Source organism: Dasypus novemcinctus, chromosome 2, assembly GCF_030445035.2.
Source record: "Dasypus novemcinctus isolate mDasNov1 chromosome 2, mDasNov1.1.hap2, whole genome shotgun sequence".
Classification (NCBI taxonomy): Eukaryota; Metazoa; Chordata; class Mammalia; order Cingulata; family Dasypodidae; genus Dasypus; species Dasypus novemcinctus.
The window spans coordinates 127,329,224-127,356,027 of NC_080674.1; the positions used below are offsets into that span (position 1 = coordinate 127,329,224).

The window sequence follows — 26,804 nt, forward strand, 5'->3', positions numbered from 1 at the left end:
GAAGAAGCTGGGACTATGGAACCTTAAGAGGAAAGAGGAAGGCTGAACTTTTGCAGACATTGCCCGCCATTATGCTTCAACACATGGCAATAGACTTTGCATAAGAAAGTACCTCCTGTGGTATCTTGAGTTGTACTCTTTAGGACCTTTTGACTGTAAGCATCTACCCCAAATAATACTCTTTATAAAAGCCAACAGAATTCTGGTACTTTGCATCAGCACCCCTTTGGCTGACTAACACATCATCTTTCGAAAATGCAAATCTGACCAGGTCACTTTCAATTTAAAAATTCTGAAGGTGTCCCCATTACTTACAAGGTAACATCCTAACTACACAGAACTATTATAACCTTATAAATACAGTTCCAAGTTCCCTTTCTGGCCTTGTCTCCTGCTGGAGGCTGAACTTCAACACCAGTGACCTCTTATCATCCCTGGATATGTGTTCCCCTGACTCTGTCTCTGCTTTGCTTGAATGGTTTTCCATTCTTGTTGAAATTCTATTCAGTTTTCCTAAGGAAGCTGGGCCATGAAGTCTTCTCTAATTCCCCTGGACAGAGTTCATTTACTATTCTCTTATTTCTGTTTAAGATTCATTTGGTACTTCCTATCATATCTTATTCATCTTTGTTTTCCAAGCATCTTGTGCAGTTCATGGCACATACATGTATATTCAATAAATGTTGCTTTAATTAGATGGACAACATTATGGAAATTCAAGACTTTGCACAGTGCTGGGCCATCAAGGGCAAGCGTTGTCTTTGTTGTCAGACTAAGTAATCAAGAGACAATGAAGTCATGGGAAGAATGAAATAGAAAAGTTTATTATCAGTGCTAAAAGTTGCATCTTGCATTTTTGTTGTCTAAACTATGATCAGGATTATAAATAAACAAAGTTCCAAAATTGAATAACTTACATGATCCCCTTTTTATGTATATATGGGATGTAATGTAAATCAGTTTCACAATTTTGAATATAATAATTTATTTCAAAATGTAGAGATGACAGAAAATGGTTTTAATGCCTCGTATGTAATTTTTGCATTTATACTTTACTACTATCTTTTTTAAAAAGTCCACATATCATAATATGCAAAGTAGAGCAAAAATTAATCAAAACTTGAAAAATATGTATACATCAATGTTCTATAAGTGTTTTTCAATTTTTAAAAATGGTAATTCTTATTATTTAATGAAATGTAAATCTGGTGGATGAATCGCAGATAGTTGCAAAAGAGTAGGGATTCATAGGTTTTGAGAAAATGAGCAAAGGAATAGCATTCAAAAGTATATTTTATATTAAATTATTTGTATTAAATTCTGAACCTTGAAGGTTGGGGCAATTTAGAATAAATAAATCACCTTATCAAAATATAGCATAGGATCTCTCAACCTTGGCACTATTGACATTTCGGTCTGGATAATGCTTTGTTAAAGGGGATAGGGATGGTTGCCCTGTACATTGAAGGATATTTAGCAGCAATCTTTGCCTCTATTTTAGGAGCCAGGGCAAAGCCCCTCACCCAGCTGTGACAACCAAAATATTTCGAGACATAAACAAAAGTTCCCTGAGAGGCAGGGTTATGCCTGGTTAAGAACTGCTGGCATGAGGCAATAGTAGATCTTAATTATAAACACTGGCATATTCTCTTTTAAAGTGAAGCAATTTATTGAATAAAAATTTTCATCAAAAGTAGTTAACAGATAAGTATATATCAGGGTAAATTTCAGTTCATTAGAAATTTGGCTTTTATGGGTCATTACATTACTATGAGTTTTAGTAAAGAAAAATAAGTGACATTGTTTTGGGTATGATAATAGGAAAACTTCCCAAATTCTCAGAGTGTTAGTGTCTATGAACATGGCATTGTTCTAAATAATCTTTAATATCCTACTAAGTTAAACATCTTAATGCAATGAAATAAAACAAATGAGTTATTACAGTCCAATATATTCATTCAATGTATTTATAGAGTGCCAACTATATGCTGGGCTCTGTACTGTTTACCATTTCTCAGTAAGATTATAAGATTAAACACAGTTTATTATTGCAATCTTGAATGTTTATTTTCAAAAGTAATACCATTTTAAATAGCTACTGCATTTTATTTTGGACGTAAACCTAGAACATGATTTGTTACTGGCCCCAGACTAGAGATTTTTCAACGACTGAGCTATCAGACTAGATTTGAATTTAGTGTGAATACATTCCCACTTGCCTCTGCCCCTCTCCCTCTACCTCCTCTTCACATTAGTTCTGTGCTTTGTGGTTTAACGTGAAGCACTATTTATGCATTATTACATGAATCTCCATTTGACAGATGAGAATCTGAGAACCAGAAAAGTCTAATATCTAACCTGAAATTACACAATTAGGAAGTGGAAAACAAAAAACAAAAACAAAGAACAAAAAAAACCAGCTGAAACCAAGTCTCCTGATTTTTCCGTTATCCAACAACAGTGCCTTACTAATTGCACCCTCCTCTGACTCCATTACCTTCAGAAGCACACTGACTTCTGGGGTCCTATTAAATTCACAAGTCCACTAAAAATGCAGATTTGAAAATGTAGGAACCATACTTTGTGTTTGTTTGTACACAGGTCACAGAAGTAAAAGAGGATGTATTAAAGTAGCATGTATTAGACCCCAGCTGAAACAAATGAGTTTTGGGAGCCAAGCACTGCGATTATTGTTGATTCAGGCACAACTGAAGAAGTTAGTTAATATGATAGTGGCATATTCATAATGCACTTTGCTTTTTTTGGAAGTTAAAGTCATATGTAATTGACTTGCATTTGAGAACATCCTGGTAAATATTGTTGGTATGCCCTGGACCTCTCAATAATTACAAGTTGAATGGCAGTCAAGACTACCATACATGATGGTACTTAGGTTCTAGTTATAATGGTGGCAAGACTGAAGGAAATGTGATAGGGAATTGACCCAATCTCACATTAAATCCAAAATATCTTAGATTATTGCCCATTAAATCTGTAGCATTATCTTACTCCTCTCAAGTAAAATACTACCATTTTAAGAGATACTACATATTGTGTTTTACAAGGACTTTCCAGAAATATCACCCCATTGTAGTTGATGTGAGTCATTTTTTTCTGTCCTTGCACTTACAATATTCAGTCATGTATGCTGAAGGAGCAAAGCATTTTGGAAAAAAAGGAAAATAAAGTTAAATAAAATGTACTTCATTTTACTTTGTTTCTCATTCCTTTTGGATATCTATTTTTTAAAAATAAGGAAATGTGGAGAACAAAGATGGCATGCACAACTAGGTGATTCTCCAAGTCAAGCAGCTTCAGAGTCCTTCGTAGCAGAGGGGAATCCCTGAATCCTTGTCCAGACTGTAAATTAATTTTATTCAGTAGATTGATAGTGGCTAACCTCCTTGTCCTTGGCTTCTGACCCTGCTTCTGTTGATGGGGAAGGATGTTGGTTAATCAGAATATATTAGATTAATAAAAAGGCAACCCAACTGTATATATTTTTTGCATCTGTGTATGTTCATATAGAATCACATCAGTTTGAAAAAGTGTTTGTCAATTATTTTGTTACATTATTCTATAGTTGAAATTAGTTTGGTGACATAATTTTTAATAATGATGGATGTTATGTTTTATGAAGGAAGCCATTTCTAATAATGAACTTGCTAAAATGTGGCCTTTAATTCTGCCTTTTTAAGATCTTACTAATGACCTTATAACTATTCCAAGATATATGGCTCATAAAAGACCATTAAAAATCATATCTCAGAAGCCTAGCTCACATGCATTTCAGGATAGTTTGTCAAACTTCTGAACTTTTTGTCATTGCTATGTAAATTGTAGTCAAATTCTCCCATAGAAGAAGAATAAATGATGTGAAAAAGTCAACTTCTCTGGTCCTCCTTTCAGATTCCAAGTTCAAAATATTACCTTAAGAAATACCCTCTAGAAATCCTTTACTACTGTTTATTATGAGCACAAATGAATCACTTAATTAGGCAAGAAATACAATTTCTTATGATTAAGTGCAAATTTTAATTACGTGCAACTTTTTGGTAATTTCCTTAGTCATGGATTAATGCAGAATTTTTTATATGATTGACCAATTAGCAATTGCTAATTCTACAAACAGTGTATGGTATGGAGTCATGGTGTGGGAGTCTGGGACTTAAAATTGACTTCTACCCATAGCCGTTATAAGAGTTTTGGAAAAGCAGTGCTTGGCACTCAATTTCCTCATGTGTATTAATAGGAAAAAAAAATGGCACAGGCATTACTACTTACATCACAGGGCTGATTAAGTAAATGAGATAACCTAAGTAAAAAGGCATTTGCAACGTTCGTCTATTTCCTATTTACAAGGAAGAAGGCAGAAATATTGAACAAATATTGAATGGGAGTGCTGAAAAAGTTCCTTGAGAGCTTGATTCTTAAGAAAGATCCAAGTCTGCTTTTCACTCCACCTGGTCAAGAGAGCCCTAATACGCCCTAGTGTCCTATCTCCCACAACTGAAAGAGGCCACATTAGCAGATTTTCCAAAAAGAAACAATGTCATATCCTTTTCCTTCTGCTGTCATTACAATGTCAGCATATGCCAATTTTGAAACCAGAGATTTACTATACTTTCTTATATTTAATCATTTTAAGGATAATAAAGTACATGGTGTAAAAATTACTGAAGTGTAAATGGTAAAGGAACCAATTTAGAAAGAGTTACCAGTATACTTTGTCTTCCTCCAGGAACACTAAAAACTACATCAAATGAGAAAATATATTCTATAATCTGAGGAAGCAGGGGATTTGACTATATAAAAGGAAGAGGTTTACTCATCTGAATTCTTACTAATGGTGTTCAGACGATAGTTTTTGTTTATTTGGTTGGTTGGTTGTTGTCTTTTTTTGTCTTTTTCTGAAAAGCTTTGCTTTCAGAATGTTTTCATTAACTTAGACTAAACAGGAATTTTCCTCATGCTGATGATTGCATATTGTTTTCTCTAAAGCCAAAAAAATGTTTTTGTAAATCCTTCTCCCTAGATTCCTTGTTTCCTGCCCCTCCTTTTGATTTCTTTTTTATTCACCAATGTGCTACCTAGAGAAACAGTTGCAGCCAGATTGAAGAGCACTGTGAAATGAATGGCTGTGATATTTATCCCTCCTTTTGGCAAACATCCTTTATATAACTGCATTAAACCCCATCTAATCTAATGTTAACACGTGCATATTCTTTTGAGTTCCTTTGAAAATGAAGCATGCTGGAAGAATAGCATTATTTTTCATGGTAGAATGAGAGTACAGTCAAACATAACAAAATGTTAACATTGCCTCCTCCTCCTTGTTTAAACATTTCTGTCAAATCACATTCATTTTGGGTTTTCAATTTATTACATGAAACAAGTGATTTCAATGCTTCCCCCTCTAATATCCACTGATGTTTTTCAACCATTAAATGCTTTAGACAAGCAAGCAGTTGCAGCTCTCATCTTTATGAATTGGCATTTCTTTTTTCCTTTGGCTTTTAAATATATGACAGGATCCTGTCTTCTGAATCAGCAAGCCGGACTATGCTGTTGCTTGGACACACACATGGTTATGAAACATCCTCAATATGTCAAGAACTAACTGCAAGCTTATTCCACATGTTTTGCTCGTGGATGTACAAGTTCAACAGGCAGTGCCTTTCCTGCTGCTGGGCTCAGGAAGGGGGGTTGGCAGCCAACCTAGAATTTCACCTATATATTAGAAAACATCATAGATAATTCACAAGAAGAAATTATTTGTGTCAACTTATAAAAGCCATAATCTGAGGAAAAATGATTTCCTCAATATTTATAATTTGTGAAGCATGAAATGAAAAATTTCCCCCCAAATAGCTAGACTTTTAATAAAACTTAAAGATAACAATTATTTTCATATTTTCATAACCAATTTTCCCTAATTTAATCATAGGTGCTGAATTCTATATGTACCCAATAATAACCAAAACATTAAACTTCTGACAACTTGGAACCAATACATGGACAGAATATAATCTAATGGGGGAAAGCACACTAATGGGGGAAAGGAAATAGTACATTATGCTTCAAGAAAGCATAATTTTATATTATATTGCTACCTAGAACAACTAAAACACTTTTTCCCTGAAGCTTCTGACATATTACCTACTTTTGTTTTAAGAAACAAATTAAATACCATGTTTTATCATTGAGAGCCCTCTTAAGCTTCCCCTCCCCCACCCCGCCCCGCCCCAGGTCTCCAGGAAACTGTCAAACTCCAGCCACTACAGTATTTTGTTTATTTTTTCTTCTTTACTTCTAGGGGAGTCTTAATGAATCTCTTAATCATAGTTTCCTCTCTTATCAGACTCCCATGTTCCAGCCAGATCTTGACAGGAGTATCAGTAGTACCATCCAAAATGGACCCAGAAGTTAATTACAACTTCAAACTATGTAATGACTGGCAGGTGCTGCACAATCTTCCTGCCCCTACCCCTGACAACACTCAGCTTTTTGCACATCACAGAATAAAAACCAACATTTTGATAAATGTATAAATGAAAAAAAAAAAAGAATCCCTATATGTTTAACACCCACTTATAGTAATTTTAGGCTCACTTAGACAATATCAGGTGATCGCATTAGGCTACACTTGACAATGGCTTCATTAGAAGGATAAAACATGATAAACAAAGCATACCTGTAGGATAATATCAGTCATTTCTCCTCCATGAGAGTCTCACTTAGGAGACTCTAGGGTTACAGCCTTTTCTCACCCTATAAAGAGACAGCTTGGGTATGAGGGAACAAGACTGAAGGTAAATGTGAAAGCCACCCTTCTTACACTCCATATATAAAAAGAAGGAATCAGTATCTTATGATAGTCCATAAGCAAGAAACATGACCATTTACAAGAATGCACTGCACTTAAGAAAGCCCAAGAAGTATTTAGTCATTCATAGTCCTCTCAGACCAGGTACAGTTTACCAATCAGGATCTAATTTTATCATAGCAATGTTGCTTAGAAATAACAGCTGACGGTCTACAAGTATCAACTTTCCATGAAAACAGAGCTAGAAAGTTAATTCAAGGTCATTTTTCTTTTCATAGAGGAGAAAATATTTTGCTATTCTTTCACTTACATTTGAAAACCACAAATATTTGGGAATTTGGACTAACAAATGAGCCTTGTTCTTTGACTTTTAAAGCAATAAAATTCAAAATGACAGCTAAACATTCAACTAAAGAAAATTTTAAAAATCTAATAAAGATAATAATTAGAAGTTAAGAAAGTAAAAATTCAAAAGCTTACAAGAAAAAGTGGTAAATGATTTTAAAATTTTTGAAAATTATATGTATGTATGTATATGTATATATACAAATACATGTATTTGTCATGGAAGATAAATAAGACAATAATAGAAGAGAAGAAATTAATAACTTTTGGAACTAAAAAACACATTTAATAGACTACTTTGTTTTACTGTAGGTAAAATAGTTTATTTTATAGAAAAATATAAATTACCAGATTTAGTTCAAGACATATTCAAATAACATTTAACAGAACAGAGGAAAAGGAAAAGGCAATTGAAACTTTCCTCCTAAATTAAGTCATCCTGATGAGGTAATGTTATGGACCAGTTCTAATTACTGGCACTGCTCAGCATTGTACTAGAAATATTAAACAAAGATATAAGACAAGGCTAAAAACCAATAAGATAAAAATTTTAGAAAGAACAAGATGAACCTATTCATATTTATAGACAATATGATTGTTGAGCTAAGTAATCCCAGAGAATCAACAAAAACTATCAGAACAACAAGAGGAATAAAGTAGCTGGATATAAATGAAATTTTAAAATTCATTAGTATTCCTATATACCAGAAATAAATACTAAAAAAAAATTATAAAAATTGAAAAAATAATAAAACTACTGAAAAACATAAAGGAAGGGCTAAATAAATATGCTAGTTGCTCACATTTTTGATGTGTTACTTAAAATTGTATGGATGACAATTCTCCCCTAATTTTTCTATAAGTTATCTGATATTCAATCGATTTTTAAATTTTTCTGAAAAAAAGAAAGAAAAATTGAATCTGAAATGTATATTGGAGAGGAAGTGAATGATTAGAATCCAGAAATACATGAATGCATATATGTGAATTGTTACATGATAAGAGAATAGCATATCAAAAAATATAAAAATCTAGATTATTCAATAAATACTTTTATGATGATTGGTAATCCATTTGTGAAAAAATAAGATTCATAATATCATAACAAATAAGTTCCTCATGTATTAAACCAAGGGTCAACAAAATTTTTCTGCAAAGGAGTAGACAGTAAAATTTAGTCTTTGTGAGTCATACCATGTGTATCACAACTGCTCATCTCTGCATCATGCTGCTAAATGGATAGGGTAGGGGGCCCACAGGCTATCTTGCTGACCCTGATTTAATCTCATGGAGCCAGAATTCCCTTAAGAGATTATCTATCTCATAGCTTGATATAAGAATTAAATAAAATGTAAAGTGTTTGGCACACATGTTTTGATATAGGAGAAATCTGGTAACTTGTTATCCTTTCATTTTCCAATCTTGGCCTAATACCTGGCTTATAGTAGGCATTCCTTATCTTTTCATTGAACTGAATCAAGTGAAAGTTTATTGCTGCTTTTAGTTTAGCAGGGAAAAAAAGACAGATTTAAATATATATATATTTAGTTTCTTCACAGTTACTACTTCTTATAATACAGCAAACACATTGTAAAAATTATACTAAGGTCAAAATAAATGTAGCATTATGAGACTCTTCTGTTTGTACAAACTTTTTGTAATATTTTAGCTTTCCCTTAGCTTTTTTTGGCTATCTTTGGCATTTTTAAAGTGCTGCCCTTATGGCATAGAAATGTTCTTAATCACTCAAAATGCTGCTTACATACATTAATTAACTTGACATTTGATGACCAACTCCTAAGACGTATCTAGCATCATTCATATTCTCCATATTACATTTGTGCATATCACATTTAGGTCTGGGAAAGATATGCAAATGAAAAAAACCCCACAAAAAACCTGACCCTTGCAGTTTTTGAAAACTTTGACCTGTTCAATCCAATGCACAAAGAAAATCTTAATTGGTTTTAAGTAAAGCCTCTTTGAACTAAATGTAACAATTAATACACTGATCTGAAAAGTGTTTCAGAGAGCATTTCCATTTAGGGTACTTCAATTCTTATTGTTTATACAAGATCTTGGTATTTAAGTGATTTTCATTATTTCAATGCTGAGTAAACTTGTTTAACTTTTGTAATTGTAATAGTATATCACATTTTCCATATTTTACCAAAAAGAGAGAATGCGAAGATTTAAAAATATTTGTATTTTAATCCTAAAATAAAGGAAGTTCTTGCAATTATTAAATTGGAAACATATACATGAAAGCTATTTGAGACTTTTCTTAAAAGGAAAAAAAATTGAGCCTGAAATTAATGGATTGAGCATGATATCTGATACCATACAGAGATCTGAGTACCTGTAACAAATCTTCCAAATCTGGTAAGACTTATATGCACTCATTTTGTACACAGTCTTAGAATCCAATTAACAGCTACTGGTTAGAAGAATTCATTCTGTTTTATTATACATACTTCTGCTTCCATGAGTTACCTAAAAAATTGGCAGAAAAGTAAAAACTCCATATATTTTCACTCACCTAGAATAGATGGTAATTGAATGAAATTCTTTCAATTTAATAAAAAAGTATGAGTTATTTTGCTCTCTTAAAGTTGCCACTAAGAAAACATCTGTAACTGTATTTATTGGTTATTGTTTTTAACTGATGACTTTGTTATTCCTTTACTGAAAAGCATCTGTCATATGAACTCTGTCCCACATTGTACTTTAAACACTTCCTCCAGAGGTGTTTTTTAATACACAACTCAATACACCAGTCTCCTGGTCAGAATTTTTCAATAGTTTCCATTACTGTTAGGATAAGATCTATTTTTTATACACAATATGAAATCCCCATCCTCTGCCAATATCTCTAGACATTTGTTTCATCTCCCCAGAACTTCATTCTACTCAATGCAGAAGGAATCGTGCTTTCTTCAGTTTCAGTGATGTTTCCTCTCTTTGAAACACCTTCATTTCATAACTAGCAGCAGTTTATTCTTTCTGAAAACACCAACTCATCTTTCAAGTCTCAATTCAAATGCCACTTTCTCTGGCATCTACACCTATGCCCATTCTGTATTTCATACTTACACCTATTTATGTCACAAATCTTTAACTATGAATGCTTGTGTATCTATTTACCTTCTGGGTACAAGTCTCCTTGAAGGGTAAGTGATTACATTTTTGTATCCATGGTTTCTAGTGCAGTATCTGGTATACAGTAGGTGATGAATAAATATTTGTTGAGTGAATAAATGAGAGATTGATAGATCTATTTTAAAACAGTTTCAGTAAGCAGTAATAAATAATGATGAAAGTTACCAAAGACTTCTTTTTTGTAGAGCCATAAAAATATAATTGGCACATTTAATTATCTTTATCTTCATTAAATGAAGTCTGTAACTATATATGTGTAAAAAGTCACATTTATGTTTTTTCACACTGCTTTCATTTAATAGGGAAATCAAAATCTTAATTATTATAAGGCTGTTGCTTATATGTTAGTCAGTTTGGGTGCCAGTTTCCTTTACATGCATAGATATTTACATTTCTACATGATACTGTAGACACAAATAGGCAGATGAAAGCAATGTTGTTGAATAAATACAGCTTAAGTCAGTTCAGTCCAACCTTATCTACTCCTCTATGCAGATATGGTCATGAATCTTCTCAGGCATCTTCACAATGAAACCGTCTTCTACAGTTTCAGGATCTTTCATGTTTCAGAGAGCATCTTTAAAATGCCAAGCCAGAATTAGGCCAAGATGCACATTGCCTGATTGTGTTTGGTGATTTTTTTTCTGGCTTTATTCTTGTATGCGGGGGAGTAGACTTATTTTTCTTTGGGTTTTTTATTTACATTATTTAATGCTAGGACTTATCATGATAGTTGAGAGTAACAATGAAAAATAACTCCTATTGCTATAATAGTTTGGTAATTCTTGGGACTATCCCAGAAGGACTAAATGATTTACTTGGTGGATGTTTGTGTGTATAAGCAGGGAATACAATCTTCCTTCTGTATTTACCTACCACCAAATCAAAGGATTAAAATAGAGATTTCTAACACTTGCTTTAATGGATCATAAAACATATTTAAAGCTATTTACTCTGTCTTTGACTTTTTTATTCATTAATTAATATATTAATTATGGCACCATGTTTATTTTAATAATTTTCTGGACTCATTATAATAAGGTATCATTTTGCCAGGTTGCTATGACAAATACCACACTATGGGATGTCTTAAACAACAGGCATTTATTGATTCACAGTTTTGAGACTAGAAGTATAAAATCAGGGGATTGTTAAGGCCATGCTTTTGTCCTGGAAACTAGCATCCTTGTGCTGGTTGCCCCAATCCTTGGGATTTCTTGGCTTGTATTCCTATCTCCCATTACATGGCAATGGCCTTTCTTTTCTTGCCTCTGTGACTTCTAAATTCCATTAATCTGGATTAAGGACTGCTATGCTTCATTTGGACTACAATTTAACTAAAATTAACATGTGCAAACGGTCTTATTGAAGGAGGTTTACAAAGACAGGAATACAGATTAAGATTAGAAACATGTTTTTTGGTGGTACATAATTCAAACTACCATATAATGCATTGTGTAAATATTCTCCATTATAACATAACTTAAAGAGGACTACTGACCAATCCACAGGAAGTAGTACTTAGCATGTTTGATATTGATGCTGAGTGTGTTTGATGACATTTATAGTTAAGTTTCCTAAAAATTGTTCTCCAAAAATATATATTCATTAATTATAAATATCTATATACATCCCACATATATGTGTATATATATTTAAATTGTAGTTTACAAAATATTTTACACAATGTTGTACTTCCATCACCACATTCATTACCAAAATTTTTCTATCATCTCAACAGAAGCTATCTACTCGATAAACATTAACTCCCCATTCCCCACCCCACACCTCCTATACTGTAATCTTTTTCTCTTTATAAATTTATATATTCTAATTATTTCATGTAAGTGAGATCATACAGTATTTTTTCTTTTGTATCTGGTTTATTTCACTCAATACGATGTCTTCAAGGTTCAAAATGATGTCTTCAAGTTTCATCCATGTTATGGATGTAGCAGAATTTCATTTCTTTTTATGGCTGAATATTATTCCATTATGAGTATATACCACAAGTTGTTTATCCATTCATTAGTTGATGGACACTTGGGTTGCATCTACCTATGGACCAATGTGAATAATACTGCTATTGACATTGTAGTTCAAGTCCCTGCATTCAATTCTTTTGCCTTAAACGTAGAAGTGGGATTTCCGTGTCATATGGTAATTCTATACCTATTTTCTGAGGAGCCTCCAAATTATTTTCCACAGTGCCTGCACCGTTTTACATCTCACACTCCCCTCCCCAAATGCACAAAGAATAGCCATGCTAGTGGGTGAGAAGTGGTATCACATATGGTTTAGGTTTGCATTTCCCTAATGATTAAAATGTTGAGCAACTTTTTATGTGCTTAATGCCCATTTGGATATCTTCTTTGGAGAAATGTCTATTCAAGTCCTTGACTCATTTATAACTATCTTTTTGTTGTTGTGTTATATTCTGGATATTAAACCCTTATCAGATATATGGCTTCCAAATATTTTCTCCCATTCTGTAGATTGTTTAGATGCACATTCTTTTAAAGTGTAATTTTTAAAGTTTTTCAGGTATTCATGAAGTAACAGAAGACTCTAGTTCTTAGGCAGTTTTGCAGCATCACATAAAAGAATATGCTATCCTCAGGCAAACTGAAAAGTCCATTTAAACTACAGGGTTGACAATTAAAGATTACATCATATAATATGTCTAAAATATTTTATTCTTTGGTTTTAAATGAAGACTCTACAGTAATGGAAAATGGTTTTTTAAAAAATAATTTTTGAGGGTGATTTTATACATTTATGTATGTGTGTATGTGTATAAATATATGTTCATAGTCTGAGAACTTAGTACTGTCTTGAAAACTTGATACATTTACAAATGGCCAAGTTTGTCTTAAGGTTTAAATTGTCAGGGATAATAGGAAATACTTTAATTAAAATACAAATATGCTGCTACTAAATTTTGATTAATTAGAAGTTACAAATATTATTTTATTTATGACATTTAAATCGATGTTAATTTAAAATGTTTAGACATTTAGAATAAAACACTTGATAATTCAATACATTTTAAATTCTGCATACCATCAACAAATGATTGCCTCATGCTTAATAATTTTCTTGTGCTTTTGTTAAACTGTACTTAATATTTAAACTTACCATTTTCCTTTTGTTTTCTTCCTTTGACAGCTCCTTCAGGATGGAAGAAATATCTTTATTTGGAGGCATGTCAGTTCATTTTTCTTACTTCAAATTCTTTCGTGACTTCTGGAGACCATGTCTAATTTTAAAGGAACCAGAAACCTGACCATTTCAGAGAAGCAGACCCCTCAATTTTGGAGCACAAATAATCACTGATAAGATCTGCATAAAAGCATCTGCCTCTAGCGTGACAGCCGTGAGCAGAGCCCTGGGGGCAAAAAGCCACAGCCTTAAATCCCTTCACTCAAAAAATCAGTAAGAAGATAAAATAAATAAATAGATGAAAAGGACTAAACAAGCAAGCTAAGGAGGAAACAAAAAAACAAACAAAAACCCATCATGGAAATAAATCTTCTCAGATAGGAACCCAGGAAAATTGCTGTTCAGCTAGTAATTTATAAACTGACTTATCATTTGGCAAGGTAAAAGTTCAGAGATAGGAGCTAGAGATACCTCCTATTATTACAGATACCTATTACTATTACAGAATTATTCATCATATTGAAATATGTAGACAAAACGAAAACTGAACAAACACAAGAGCATTGCAGCAATGAAGAGTGTTAGGACAGAATACTGCTGTTTGCACAGAGTGGACTTTGCCATCCCAAGTACATCCTCAAAGCCATAATGGAGTAACAGCGTTGCTGCCAATTGCTTGAAAAATTTTTGGCATTCAGTCCTTCATCCCACATTGCTTGAAGGGATGGGAGTGGGGGGTGGGGGAATCAGTTTTTACTGATTACTTCTCAATGCACTTCTAATGTTTGCACTGTCACTTCCATTCAGGGTAATGATGTGTGCTGTTATTTGCACAGATGGTCCTATGAGTTTTGAGACCACAACAAGCAGTTTCTTGCAGGGGTCCAAAAAAGAAACATTTAAGAATTTTCAAGACCTGATTTCTCTTTCTTCCATAAAAGAGTTATCTAATTTTAAAAATGGACTACAGAGTTATAATGAAAGAGCATCAGTGTGGTTGAATGAAAGAAAAAGGGGTCAAAAATTTTTTTAATGATGATAATTTTCTATCACTAACAGGCAAGAAGTCAAATGCAATGAACTATACACTAAACATTTGTGTTGCTCATCTACTTGTTCTCTTAATTTGGAAAGTCATTTGTAATTTGTACTTGACATATAACAGTTTTATAGCCATTTATCTATGCTTCATGGGAAAATGTAACAGACAAACAAACAGCATTTTCAGTTTATTTTTCTAAATAAATGTGTTGTTTGTATTATCTGTAGTTGCTTATTCAATTTGGTTTTCATTACCTGTGAAATAAGTTTCCTTCAATTCACTGGCATTCCTTTGTCATTTTAACTCAAAACTAATGGAAGATTGAAATTTCAAATACTTTGTGCAGTATAAAATTTTGCTTTCCATTTGTTCAACTCTGAAGAAAAGTGGTATATTTTTCACCATGACTTTCTTGTCAATGTTTTAAAAAAAATTATAGCTATTCTAACTTCCAGGATTTAATCTTAGTGCATGGGGGCATTGTTGGAAAACAGTAAGTTTGAAACTACATCAGTTAGGATTTTCACGAAGTTTTTGTCCCAAAAATCTGCTCCAGAAGAAGGTGAAAATTAGATACAGTTTCCAGGTCATTAATCATACCTAATGTGTCCTTATCACTCCTACCCAGAGGTCTACTGAGAACTTCCATCAGTGTAAATAAAAATGACTGAATCAGACTGGAGTAAAAATGCAGTTTTTAGAACTCAATCAACAAGGATTTATTGAGTGCCTATAAAGTATTCCTCCTCACTTGGGGCTTGTCAGTTGTAGTCAGTATTTTTTAATTGTTGTTGCCTCCAATACGTAGTGTGCAGTTCAAACGAATTATTTTCAAAACTTAATTGCATAGGCCATTAGGCTTACTCACAAACTATGATCTAAAACCAAATTTCCATTACATTGCTCTGCACTCTTAAATTGATTTACTCTCTGCACTCACCCTTGGTGTTCTGGGTATCCTGTAATATAACAAAGAGAATGAGTTTGTAACATAACACTCCAAATGAGTTTGCATGAATTGAACCCCTGAAAATTAAAACACTGTAAATGAAAATAACCCAGCTAGGAATTAACTTGCCAGTTCCTGTGAGATGTTAGTTACTGAAGTATGAATGCCTGTGCTGCTAGATTTTTTTCTAGGTTCTTGGTTAAGCTACAAAGAATGAATTTTAAGTACAAGCTAGTTTAGTTAGGCCAGCAGTTTATTAAGGAATGGAGAGAAGAAAAATGGGAGAAAATAACAGATTATGGGTCCCAGATAGAGAGGAGAGGGATGAAGAGATAAAGAGGACAGATTTACAGACTGCAATTCTCCATTACGGATTAGAAAATGGTCAGGTTTATTTGCGTGCTGTTCCAGGCAGGGGGAAACAGGCAAGAACAGGGGTCATTTGGATTTCACACTTGCTTTTTAAGCCATTAATTATTCTGCCTCTTTGCTAATGCCAAGAGAGGAGTGCCAATTGTTTTCTATTTTGATTGGTTATGGCACCCATCAATCCCCCAGGAGGCCCAATGATAAGGACCCAAAAAATATCCAGGGCTTCTCCTGGCATCTGTAGGGTATTCTGGTCAGAATGAGGTTTCTCACAAGGTTCTTCTAGCAGCTATCTTGTGGGGTATCCATAGCCACATGTTTAATGGCAGCAGTTTTTCTACCAGGTTCCAGATCCTACTATTGATTCCTATCTAGCATGCCTCACATGGGTTCATTCAAATTCCTGGTGTATGCTGTGAATTACTTGAAATCAGAGTGAGGAAAGTCAACTTTTCCCCAAAAATCTAACTTAAAATACATAAAGAATATATGATAAAAATTGTGTTTCTTAATTTTGAGAAAATACTCAAAGATAAGCAGGACTAACTCTGCTGTAGGCTATAGAGAACTCCTCAAGGATTTTGCAAAGATGCGATACGATCTTTGGAAGGATTATTCTGGTGGTAATTTTTCAATGAATTAGAGTGAGACTGGGGTGGTGGCGAGACCGAAGGACATACTCAGTGCAGTAGTGTCAGACATGAGATGCATTTATTGGGACTTACGGACAGGATTCTCTCTGGTGTTGGCACTGAATGAGTGAATATAGCTTTCTACGAAGAGGTGGGAAAATGATGGGCAATATGTAGGGTCTCAGAACAAGGAAATCTAATAACAGAGTTTCTGCTAGGGTCACATGAAGCACCGAAATGGTGTCTGGTGATGTTACTGTAGGAAAGGATTGTACATCCTGGAGAAAATTACAGTCTACTATACCATCTGTACCGTATTCTCCTGTAAGGAAGTTTGTTATATTTTAACTTGTGTCCTGGGCACAAGGCAGCTGCTTACTATGTGCTGAGTTTCCCTTACAGAGGGGGAGCAGGGGCTGGAGGCCCAAAGGACCCCCACAAGGAGTTTGGGCATGAAAGGAGATAGTATACAGCACCTTATATTACTCTGAATTAAAATTTTCACTTTATTTCAAAAATATTTCATTATTCCTATAAAAATAAAAGCAATGTATAGAAGACAAAAGCCCTAATTTACCACCACTTGCCCACCCCTTCCACAGACTGAACCACTGTGATCTTTGACATCAAATATAAATTTTATGATATAGACATAACAAAAAAAAAGGAGAGGAAGCAAAAATATTTACAATATGGGTTAATGCATTTGCATTGTTTCAGCAGCAAATTTAACTCAGAGCTTCCTGGAAGTCAGGGCAAAACTGAAAAATATCCAGCTGTAAAATTCATTAGATAAAGGAAGACAAAATGTCAAGAAGTTAAATAAAAGTCAAGCGTTCAACAATGAGCACTTCAGTGAAAGAGGTTTTGTGAGTTAGTAAGACAGTGCAGTCTAAGTTTGATGTTTCTTAGTTTTCCAAAAGCAAAATTTGGAAAAGCTAGAGGACTCTAGGTAAAACCTACCTTCTGTGTAGACTTGGGAGTTCCTAAATCATCTAGATTTCTGTTTGCCCCCTAAATAAACTTATGCTTGTCCCCTAGTCCCACCCCAGCCCACATCACATACTATGCAGGCTAAACCAGCCCCTTCTCAAGTGTCCAAATGGCTATTATTCCCAATCTCACCTGTTCCGCTTGCCTTGTTTACACTGATCTCTCTGTTCTGCATCTTGTCCCTGGACCTGATGTCTTTCTCCATACCGTTTCTCCACATGCTGAATGCTGCCCCTTGCTGGCCTCTCCAAAGCACAAACAATATAAAGCTTTTCCAAGTCTAGTATATTTTAGTGAAACTTCAGGGTAATAGTGGAGGATTATAATCTAGCTTAATGCATGCACCCATTTTAATTTGTGCATTAGATAATACTATTCTAACATTTTGCACAATTGGGGATTTTCCTTTGGTCTCATCCCTCCCCTCTTCTCTGCACCTTTTCTCCCATTTTACAGCCTTCTCCACAGCCTACCCCACCTTCAACATATTAAGACCATTCTTCACCCCTTACTAGCTTCTTTCAGCCCCAGTTAGTGTCACTTTCTTATATAAAGCAGTTTACCATTAACACCCCTTTTCACAAAGCCAAAAAAACTCTTTAAGATATTTTTTTCAAAAAAGAACCACCTAGGTTATGTTTCCCATCAAATCTTTAAAACTGAAAGTTCCGGGAAGTGGACTTGGCCCAGTGGGTAGGGCATCTGCCTACCGCATAGGAGGTCCGTGGTGCAAACCCTGGGCCTCCTTGATCCGTGTGGAGCTGGCCCATGTGTAGCGCTGATGCGCATAAGGAGTGTCCTTCCATGCAGGGGTGTCCCCCGCATAGGGAAGCCCCATGTGCAAGGAGTGTGTCCTGTAAGGAGAGCCACCCAGTGCTAAAGAAAGTTCAGCCTGCCCAAGAATGTCGCCGTACACACGGAGAGCTGACACAACAAGATGATGCAACAAAAAGAAACACAGATTCCTGTAGCACTGACAACAATAGAAGCGGACAAAGAAGAACATGCAGCAAATGGACACAGAGAGCAGACAATGGGGGGGGGGCGTTGGGGGTAGGTGAGAGAAGTAAATACAAAAAAAGAATTGAAAATTCCCTTGTTAACCCAGTGAAAGCCATGGATACCCATACCCATGTTCAAAAAGTACAAGTACTCTGAACAGAATAAATCTGATTAGATCTACTCTAAGACACATACTAATCAGAGTATCAAATGCCAAAGATAAAGAGAGAATCCTGAAAGCAACAAGAGAAATATGATTTGTTGTATACCAGGGAACAACAATAGGATTGAGGATTTCTCAGCAGAAACCATGGAGATGAGAAGGCTGGTACTATGAGGCATTTAAGATAGTGGAAGAGAAAAACTATCAGCATAGAATCCTTCATCCTACAAAACTGTTCTTCATAAGGGGAGATGGGAGCGGGTGTAGCTCAATTGGTTGAGTATCTGCTTCCCATGTACAAGGTTCCAGGTTCAATGCCAGGTGCCTCTTAAGAAAAAAAAAAAATCCAAGAGGCAGAGTTAAAATACTCACATATAAACAGAAAGTGAGAAAGCTAATTAATAAGAGACCGGCTCTTTAAGAAATACAAAAAGCAGTTCTGCGGGCTGAAAGGAAATGACAGGAGACAATTAAGAAACACAGGACACAAACTGGTGGAATGAATAAAAACATGAACCACCTAAGTTGCTAAGACTCACCATAAACCTAAGGATACAAATAGGCTGAAAGCGAAAGTTTAGCGAAAGTTTAGAAAAAGATATTCCACACAAACAGTAACCAAAAAAGAGCTTGAGGGAGCTATACTAATATCAGAGAAAATAGACTTTAAATGCAAAGGCAAAATTGTTACAGGAGGCAAATAATTACATAATATAGTAATAAAAGGGGCAATCCACCAAGAAGGAGAGGCAGAAATAAGTATTTATACCTAACTGGGTATACTAAATACATGAGAAAAACACTGGTAAAACTGAAGGGAAAAATAGACATGTCTAAAATAACTGTTGAAGATTTCAATATACCACTCTCATCAACAGGTAGAGCATCTAGATAGAGGATCAATAAGGAAACAGAGAATTTGATTAATATGATAAATAAACTAGACTTAACATATATATAAAGAACACTGTATACCAAAATGGTAGGATATACATTATTCTTAAGTGCTCATGAGTCATTCTCCTGGACTGACCACTTGTTGTGTCACAAAACAGTCTCAATAAATTTAAAAAGATTGAAATTATACCATTATTTCTCTGATCATAATGGAATGAAACTGGAAATGAATAACAAGCAGAACAACTGGAAAATTCACAAATATATGGAGGTTAAACAACACACTCTTAAACAGTCAGTGAATCAAAGAAGAAATTGCAAGGGAAAACAGAAAATACCTTGAGATGAATGGATATAAGAAAACAATATATCAAAACTTATGGGATGCAGTGAAGACACTGCTGAGAGTGAAATATATAGCCCTAAACGAAACTACATTTAAAAAAATAAGAAAGGGCTAAAATCAAATACCTAACTTCACATGTAGAGGAACTAGAAAAAGAACAGCAAACTAATTCTAAAGCAAGCAGAAGGAAAGAAAGTACAAATATTAGATTAGAAATAAATGAACTTGAGAATATACAAACTATAGAGAGAATCAATAAAGCCAAACGTTTTCTTTGCAAAATTAAAAAAAAAAAAGACAAACCCTCAGCTAGATTGACAAGGAAAGAGGGAGAAGATGTGACATAATAAAATGAGAGGAGTGACATTACTGCTGACCCCAAAGAAATAAAAACAACCATAAGAGGGTACTCTGAACAACTTTATGTCAACAAATCAAACAACTTGTATGCAATGGACTATTTCTTAGAAACACATGAACAAACTACACTGACTTAGAAGAAAAGAAGATCTCAGAAAACCATTCGCAAGTAAAGAGATTGAATCGGTCATCAAAAACTTCCCAATAAAGAAAAGCCCAGGACCAGATGGCTTCACAGATGAATCCCACAAATCATTCAAAGAAGATTAAGTACCAATCTTGTTCAAAGTCTTCCAAAACTTTGAAGAGGAGGAAATGCTACCATATTCATTCTATGAAGTCAACATTATCCAAATACCATAGAAAGATAAAGACGGTATAAGAAAAGAAGCATACAGTCTATCTCTGTAATGAACACAGATGCAAAAATCTTAAACAGAGTACTTTCAAATCAAATCCAACAGCTACACCATGATCACGTGGGTTTTATTCCAGGTATGCAATGTTGGTCGACACAAGAAATTCAGTTAATGTATTAACAAATTGAAGAGAAAAAACTCATGATCATCTTGACTGATGCAATAGAGGCATTTCACAAAATCCAGCATCCTTTCTTGAAAAAACACTTCAAAAATAGGAAGAGAGGGAAATTCCTTAACATGATAAAGGGCATATATGAAAAACCCACATCTAACATCATACTCAATGTCGGAAAGCTGAAAACATTCCCTCTAAAATCTGGAACAAAACAACGATGCTCACTGTCACAACTCTTATTCAACATGAGGCTCTAATTGCTGGTTAGAGCAATTAGTTTAAAAAAAGAAAGAAAAGGCATCAAAATAAGAAAGGAAGAAGTAAAACTTGCACTATTTGCAGATGACATGATCCAATCATTAGAATGCCGCCCCACCCCAAATCAACAACAAAACATGCAAACATCAGTAGTGTTTCTATACAGCCCTGATGAGCAATCTGAGGAGGAAATCAAGGGAAAATAATCCATTTAAAATAGCAACTAAAAGATATCTGAAAATAAACTTAATCAAGGATGTAAGGACTTGTACTCAGAGAACTACAAAACTTGACTAAAAGAAATCAAAGAAGAGGTAAATGAATGAAAAAACATCCCGTTTTCATAGATTGGAATACTAAATATTAAAATGTTGATTAAACACAAATTGATTCACAGATTCAACACAAACCCAACCAAAATTCCAACAGCCTACTTTGTAGAAGTAGAAAAGTCAGTATCAAATTTATTTAGAAGGATAAGGGACCCAAATAGCTAAAAACATCTTGAAAAAGAAAAATGAAGTTGGAGGTCACACACTTCCTGACATTAAAGCATATTACAAAGCTACAGTGATCAATACAGTTCAGTTCTGGCATAAAGACAAATGTACTAATCAATTGAATCAAATTGAGAGTTTAGAAATAGACTCTCACATCTTGATTTTTGACAAGCCTGCCAAGTCTACTCAACCAGGACGGAACAGTCTTTACAATAAATGGTAACAGGAAAAATGAGTATCCATCTCCAAAAGAAAGAAAAAAGGCTCCTATCTCACATCTTACAAAAAAATTAACTCAAAATGAGTCAAAGACCTAAATATATTATAAGAGCCAAGCCCATAAAACTTCTAGAAGACAATGTAGGAAAGCATATTAAATATCTTGTGGTAGACAGTGGTTGCTTAGCTTTACCACCCAAAACACAAGAAACTAAAGAAAATATAGATAAATGGTATCTCCTCAAAACTGAATATTTTTGTGCTTTAAGGGACTATGTAAAGGAAGTGAAAAGGCAGCCTACTCAATGCGATAAAATATTGGGCAACCACATATTCAATAAAGGCTTGATTATCAGAATATATAAAGAAATTTTACATCTCAACAGTAAGAAGAAAAACTACACAATTTTTAAAAATGGGCAAAAGAATTGAATAGACATTTCTCCAAAGAGGAAATAAAAATGGACAAGAGGCACATGATAAGATGCTCAACATCACTAACTTTTAGGGAAATGCAAATCAAAATCACAATGAAATATCATTTATCACCTATTAGAATGGCCACTATTTTTTAGAAAAACAGAAAGCTACATGTATTAGAGAGAATATGGTGAAATAAGAACACTTATCTAGTGCTGGTAGGAATGTAGCATGGTACAACTACCGTGGAAGACAGTTTGATGGTTCCTCAGGAAGCTTAGTATAGAATTACAAAATGATCTAGCAATCCTGCTACTAGATGTATATGCAGAAGAACTGAAAGCAGAGAGGCAAACAGACATTTACACATCAATGCTCATAGTGGCTTTATTCACAATTGCCAAAAGATGAAAACAGCCTGTGTCCATCAACAGATGAATGGATAAACAAAATTTGATATATACAAACAATGGAATATTATTCAGTGGTAAAAAGAAAAGAAGTCCTGATGCAAGTGACAACATGGATAAATCTTGGGTATATTTTGTTGAGTGAAATAAGCTATACACAAAAGGACAAATATTGTATGATCTCATTAATATGAACTAAATATGAAGAGCAAACCTGTGGAATTACTATCTAGAATATAGGTTACCAGGAGATAGAATGATGGTAGGTGATGGGGAGCAATGAGGTTGATTGTAAATGTTTGAAAATGGATAGAGATGATTGTATCACATACCAATGAATATAATTGACAATGCTGAATAGTGTGTGATTGTTGTGGAAAGGGGAAGTCTGGGATTATGTATGTCACTAAAAGAAAAGCTAGAAGATCAAACTTGGGACTGTATAACCGTGAACTATTAAAAGAGTTCAATAATTAAAATCTGCAAAGAGGAAATAACTGAATCCATTTAACATGTCATTTTAATTGACAAATATACAAGGTGATAAATATAGGGGTTCTGTTAAAGGCTAAAGAATTAAAATAAAATAACAATTTTCTCATTCTGTATACTGTTTTGGAAGTTCTCTATATGAGCTTTTAACATATGAAAGTGAAGCTCTACAAACACAGAGCACAAAGAGCGGAGTAGTCTCATTTATAGACATTTAGGTAAACAGCATGGGCTATACAGGTGGAATCTTGAATCCCTTGGATGGAATCCTGATTTTAGGTACCTACTAACATCTCATTGTTGGCAAAGATTTAACGATCACTGCCTCAGTTTCTTCATCTGTACAATAGGGACAGTGATTGCAACTGCCTCATAATATTGTTTGGATTAATTGCAATAAAACATGTACACACTAATTGCCTGGTATATAGTAACTGCTCAATAAATACTAGCAAATATTTATAGTTTTTCTCAAAGAGAAAAATTAGGAGCTAAACTTGACATAAAGTCACAAATCACCGCTTAGTTAATAGAAATCAAGAGGGGTATTTCCCTATCACCCAGACATTAAGAGGTCTTCACACAGAGGCTAAGACCTGAGATCCCAGGCTTCATTTCCTCTATCAGCAGAGGCCAAGACACAATTAACCAGACAGCCACCTCTCTCTCCCTCTACACTCTCAACCTTGCCATCTCTATTTGTCTTAAAAGCAAAATGACTAATTTCATTAAACCTTTTTTCCTTCTTTATATCCGTCACCACCAGGAAGCCCAGGCTTTCTGGTCATGGTCACTTTACTCACCTAGCACCTTTTCTATCTTCTATCCTAACTCTTTCTCTAATCTTTCCCTACTTCTAAAATTCTTCTACTTTGCTTTCTGGAATTCACAGTCCATTATCAGCACAATACCATATATCCTAAAAGTCTTCTCTGAACAGTCTTTCACTTTCTTCTAAAAAAGTCCAGGATCTTCCTGAAAGACTCCTTCCTCCGCAACTCAGTCAATAGATGATTTTTCTCCCCCAACCATCTTGTCACTGGCTTTCAGATGAAATTGTTGCCATGTGTAATCTTCATGTTTCCTTTCAGATGATTTTAGACCATTCTCCCATGATCCTGTCTAAGCAATCCCCCAGGATAACAGATTGTAGCACCACTACCTCTCATTGTTTCTGTCATCTACTTATACCCTGGTTATTCCTCCTAATTTTTTCAAAGATTTTAACTCCTGGCTCTTTCTCATTATCTTCAACACCCCTCCTGACTTCTTTCTTGGTAATGTTAATTAATATACATATAGATAAATTTTCCGGCACCTGGCCTCTCAATTCCTTGAACATCTCTCCTCTTGATTTCCACCTTTCCTCAGCCATTCCCTAGCCATACCCTAAGCCTTATTACTGAAAATGCTGTAATTCATTGACTTCCTTGTCTGTATTTCACTTTACTTATTTATTTTTTTTAATTTATTTAATTCCCCTCCCCTCCCCCGGTTGTCTGTTTTCTGTGTCTTTTTTTTGCTGTGTCTTGTTTCTTTGTCCGCTTCTGTTGTCGTCAGCGGCACGGGAAGTGTGGGCGGCGCCATTCCTCGGCAGGCTGCTCCCTCCTTCGCGCTGGGCAGCTCTCCTTATGGGTGCACTCCTTGCGCGTGGGGCTCCCCTACGCGGGGGACACCCCTGTGTGGCACGGCACTCCTTGCGCGCATCAGCACTGCGCATGGGCCAGCTCCACACGAGTCAAGGAGGCCCGGGGCTTGAACCGCGGGCCTCCCATGTGGTAGACGGACGCCCTAACCACTGGGCCAAAGTCCGTTTCCCTGTATTTCACTTTAAATATCTCTTCTCTTCTTCCATCTTCTTCCTTTAGTGTCACATTCCCCCCTCCAACAACTTGTTCACTCCTCTTTAATCCATTGATTTTAGGTCATTCATACCCTTAGCATCCATTTTTTCCTCCTTATATAGATTAAATTATACTCTTAATTATTATAACCAATCTTTTTGATAATCCTTCACTTCCGTTCTTCATTAATGAACTTGACCAATACAGTTCTCTGTGTACTTCAAATACCTGCATAACTCTTAATTATTATAACCAGTCTTTTTGATAATCCTTCACTTCCGTTCTTCATTAATGACCTTGGCCAATACAGTTCTCTGTGTACTTCAAATACCTGCATATGTATCCATAAAGTGGGATGGGGATGGAAAAAACACACAATAACAATGCGTGTTTCACTATAAATTCATGAACAAAAAGAGTATAAAGTCTTTAATACTCTTTTGTGAATCTTACTTTCCTTTCCTAAAACATTAACATTCCACCCATCTCATACTTTCTCCTTTCTCCTCAAACCACCAACATGTCTTCACCCATCCTCATACTCAGTTGATGTCCTTGATTCCTACTTCAACATAAACATTGAAGGTATAAGAAAAAAATTCTACATTCACTCTGACCTCTACCCATCTACAGATACCTACATCTGCAAACTTTGCCTTTCCACCTGTTACCATGGAGACCCTTCATTACTTTTGTGTAAAACTAATTCCTCTACTTACCCCCAGAGCACATATTTTCTCACCTACTCAAAGATGTCACTCCAACAACCATGTTCTCACTGTCCTATATCATCATCTTTAGTCTGTTTTTCATCTGTCATTTACTCAGTTTAGTCTGTCATTCCCAAAAGCATAAATATTTGACATTATTTCTAATATTCAAAATAAACAGGAAATAAGAAGCAAAAACGTCACTTGCTTCCACTCTCCCTGCTAGGTATCACTCATGTTTCACTCCTTTTTGCAATAAAAATTCTAAATAGTTGAAAGTATATACTTTTGCAAATACTCCTCTTCCCATTTCCATTTAAGCTTGATTTTGTCCCTTAAATCAAGATTTTGACTCCATAAATTTACCCAAAATATCCAAATCAAAGTTTTCAATGACTTCCTAATTTCTAAAATCAGTGGTCATTTCTCAATCTCATTTTCCTTGGACTATCACAGGCATTTGGCACAATTGATGACACTCTTCTCATCCTTGACCCACTTTCTTTATCTGGATTCCAGTGCCAGAGATTATTTTTTCCTTTTTAATAATTTTTTTTTTTTTGTTAGAAAAGTTGTAGGCTTACAGAAATATCATGAATAAAATATGTAAAAAAGATATTCCATATACCACCCTATTATTAACACCTTACACTGGTGGGTACACATAAAATTCATGATTGAACATTTTTGTAATTGTACTATTAACTTTAGTCCATCAATTACAATAGGGTTCACTGTGTTGTATAGTTCTATGTTTTTCTTTTAATTTTTATTCTAGTAACATCTATAGACCTAAAATTTTCCCTTTTAATCATATTCATATATAATCCAGTGTTGTTAACTAAATTCAGAATGTTGTGCTACCATTACCAGCACCATTATCAAAGCTCTACAATCAACCCAAAGAGAAGTTCCGTACAATTTCAGCATTAACTCTGCTTTCCCTAGGCCCAATCTTGTCCCTGATAACCTGTTTTCTAAATACTGAATCTATGAATTTACTTATTCTAATTTTTTTTATATCCATGAGGCCATACAATATTTCTCCTTTCATGTCTGGCTTATTTTACTCAACATGATGTCTTCAAGGTAGATCTATGTTGTTGCATGAATCAGAACTTCATTACTTTTTAATGCTAAATTATATTCCATTGTAAGTATATGCAAAT

The 26,804-nt window shown here is 34.6% G+C and overlaps 1 protein-coding gene across 1 annotated transcript in view; it reads left to right on the forward strand.

Annotated features, from left to right (window-relative positions):
* The window catches only part of PRR16 (proline rich 16), a 297,195-nt gene extending 282,440 nt beyond the window's left edge, over positions 1 to 14,755 (forward strand). Inside the window, exon 3 of the mRNA XM_071209660.1 lies at positions 13,499 to 14,755. The gene's annotated coding sequence lies outside the window, so the exon portion shown is untranslated. The remainder of the gene's footprint in view (positions 1 to 13,498) is intronic.
* The last annotated feature ends 12,049 nt before the right edge of the window (positions 14,756 to 26,804 follow it).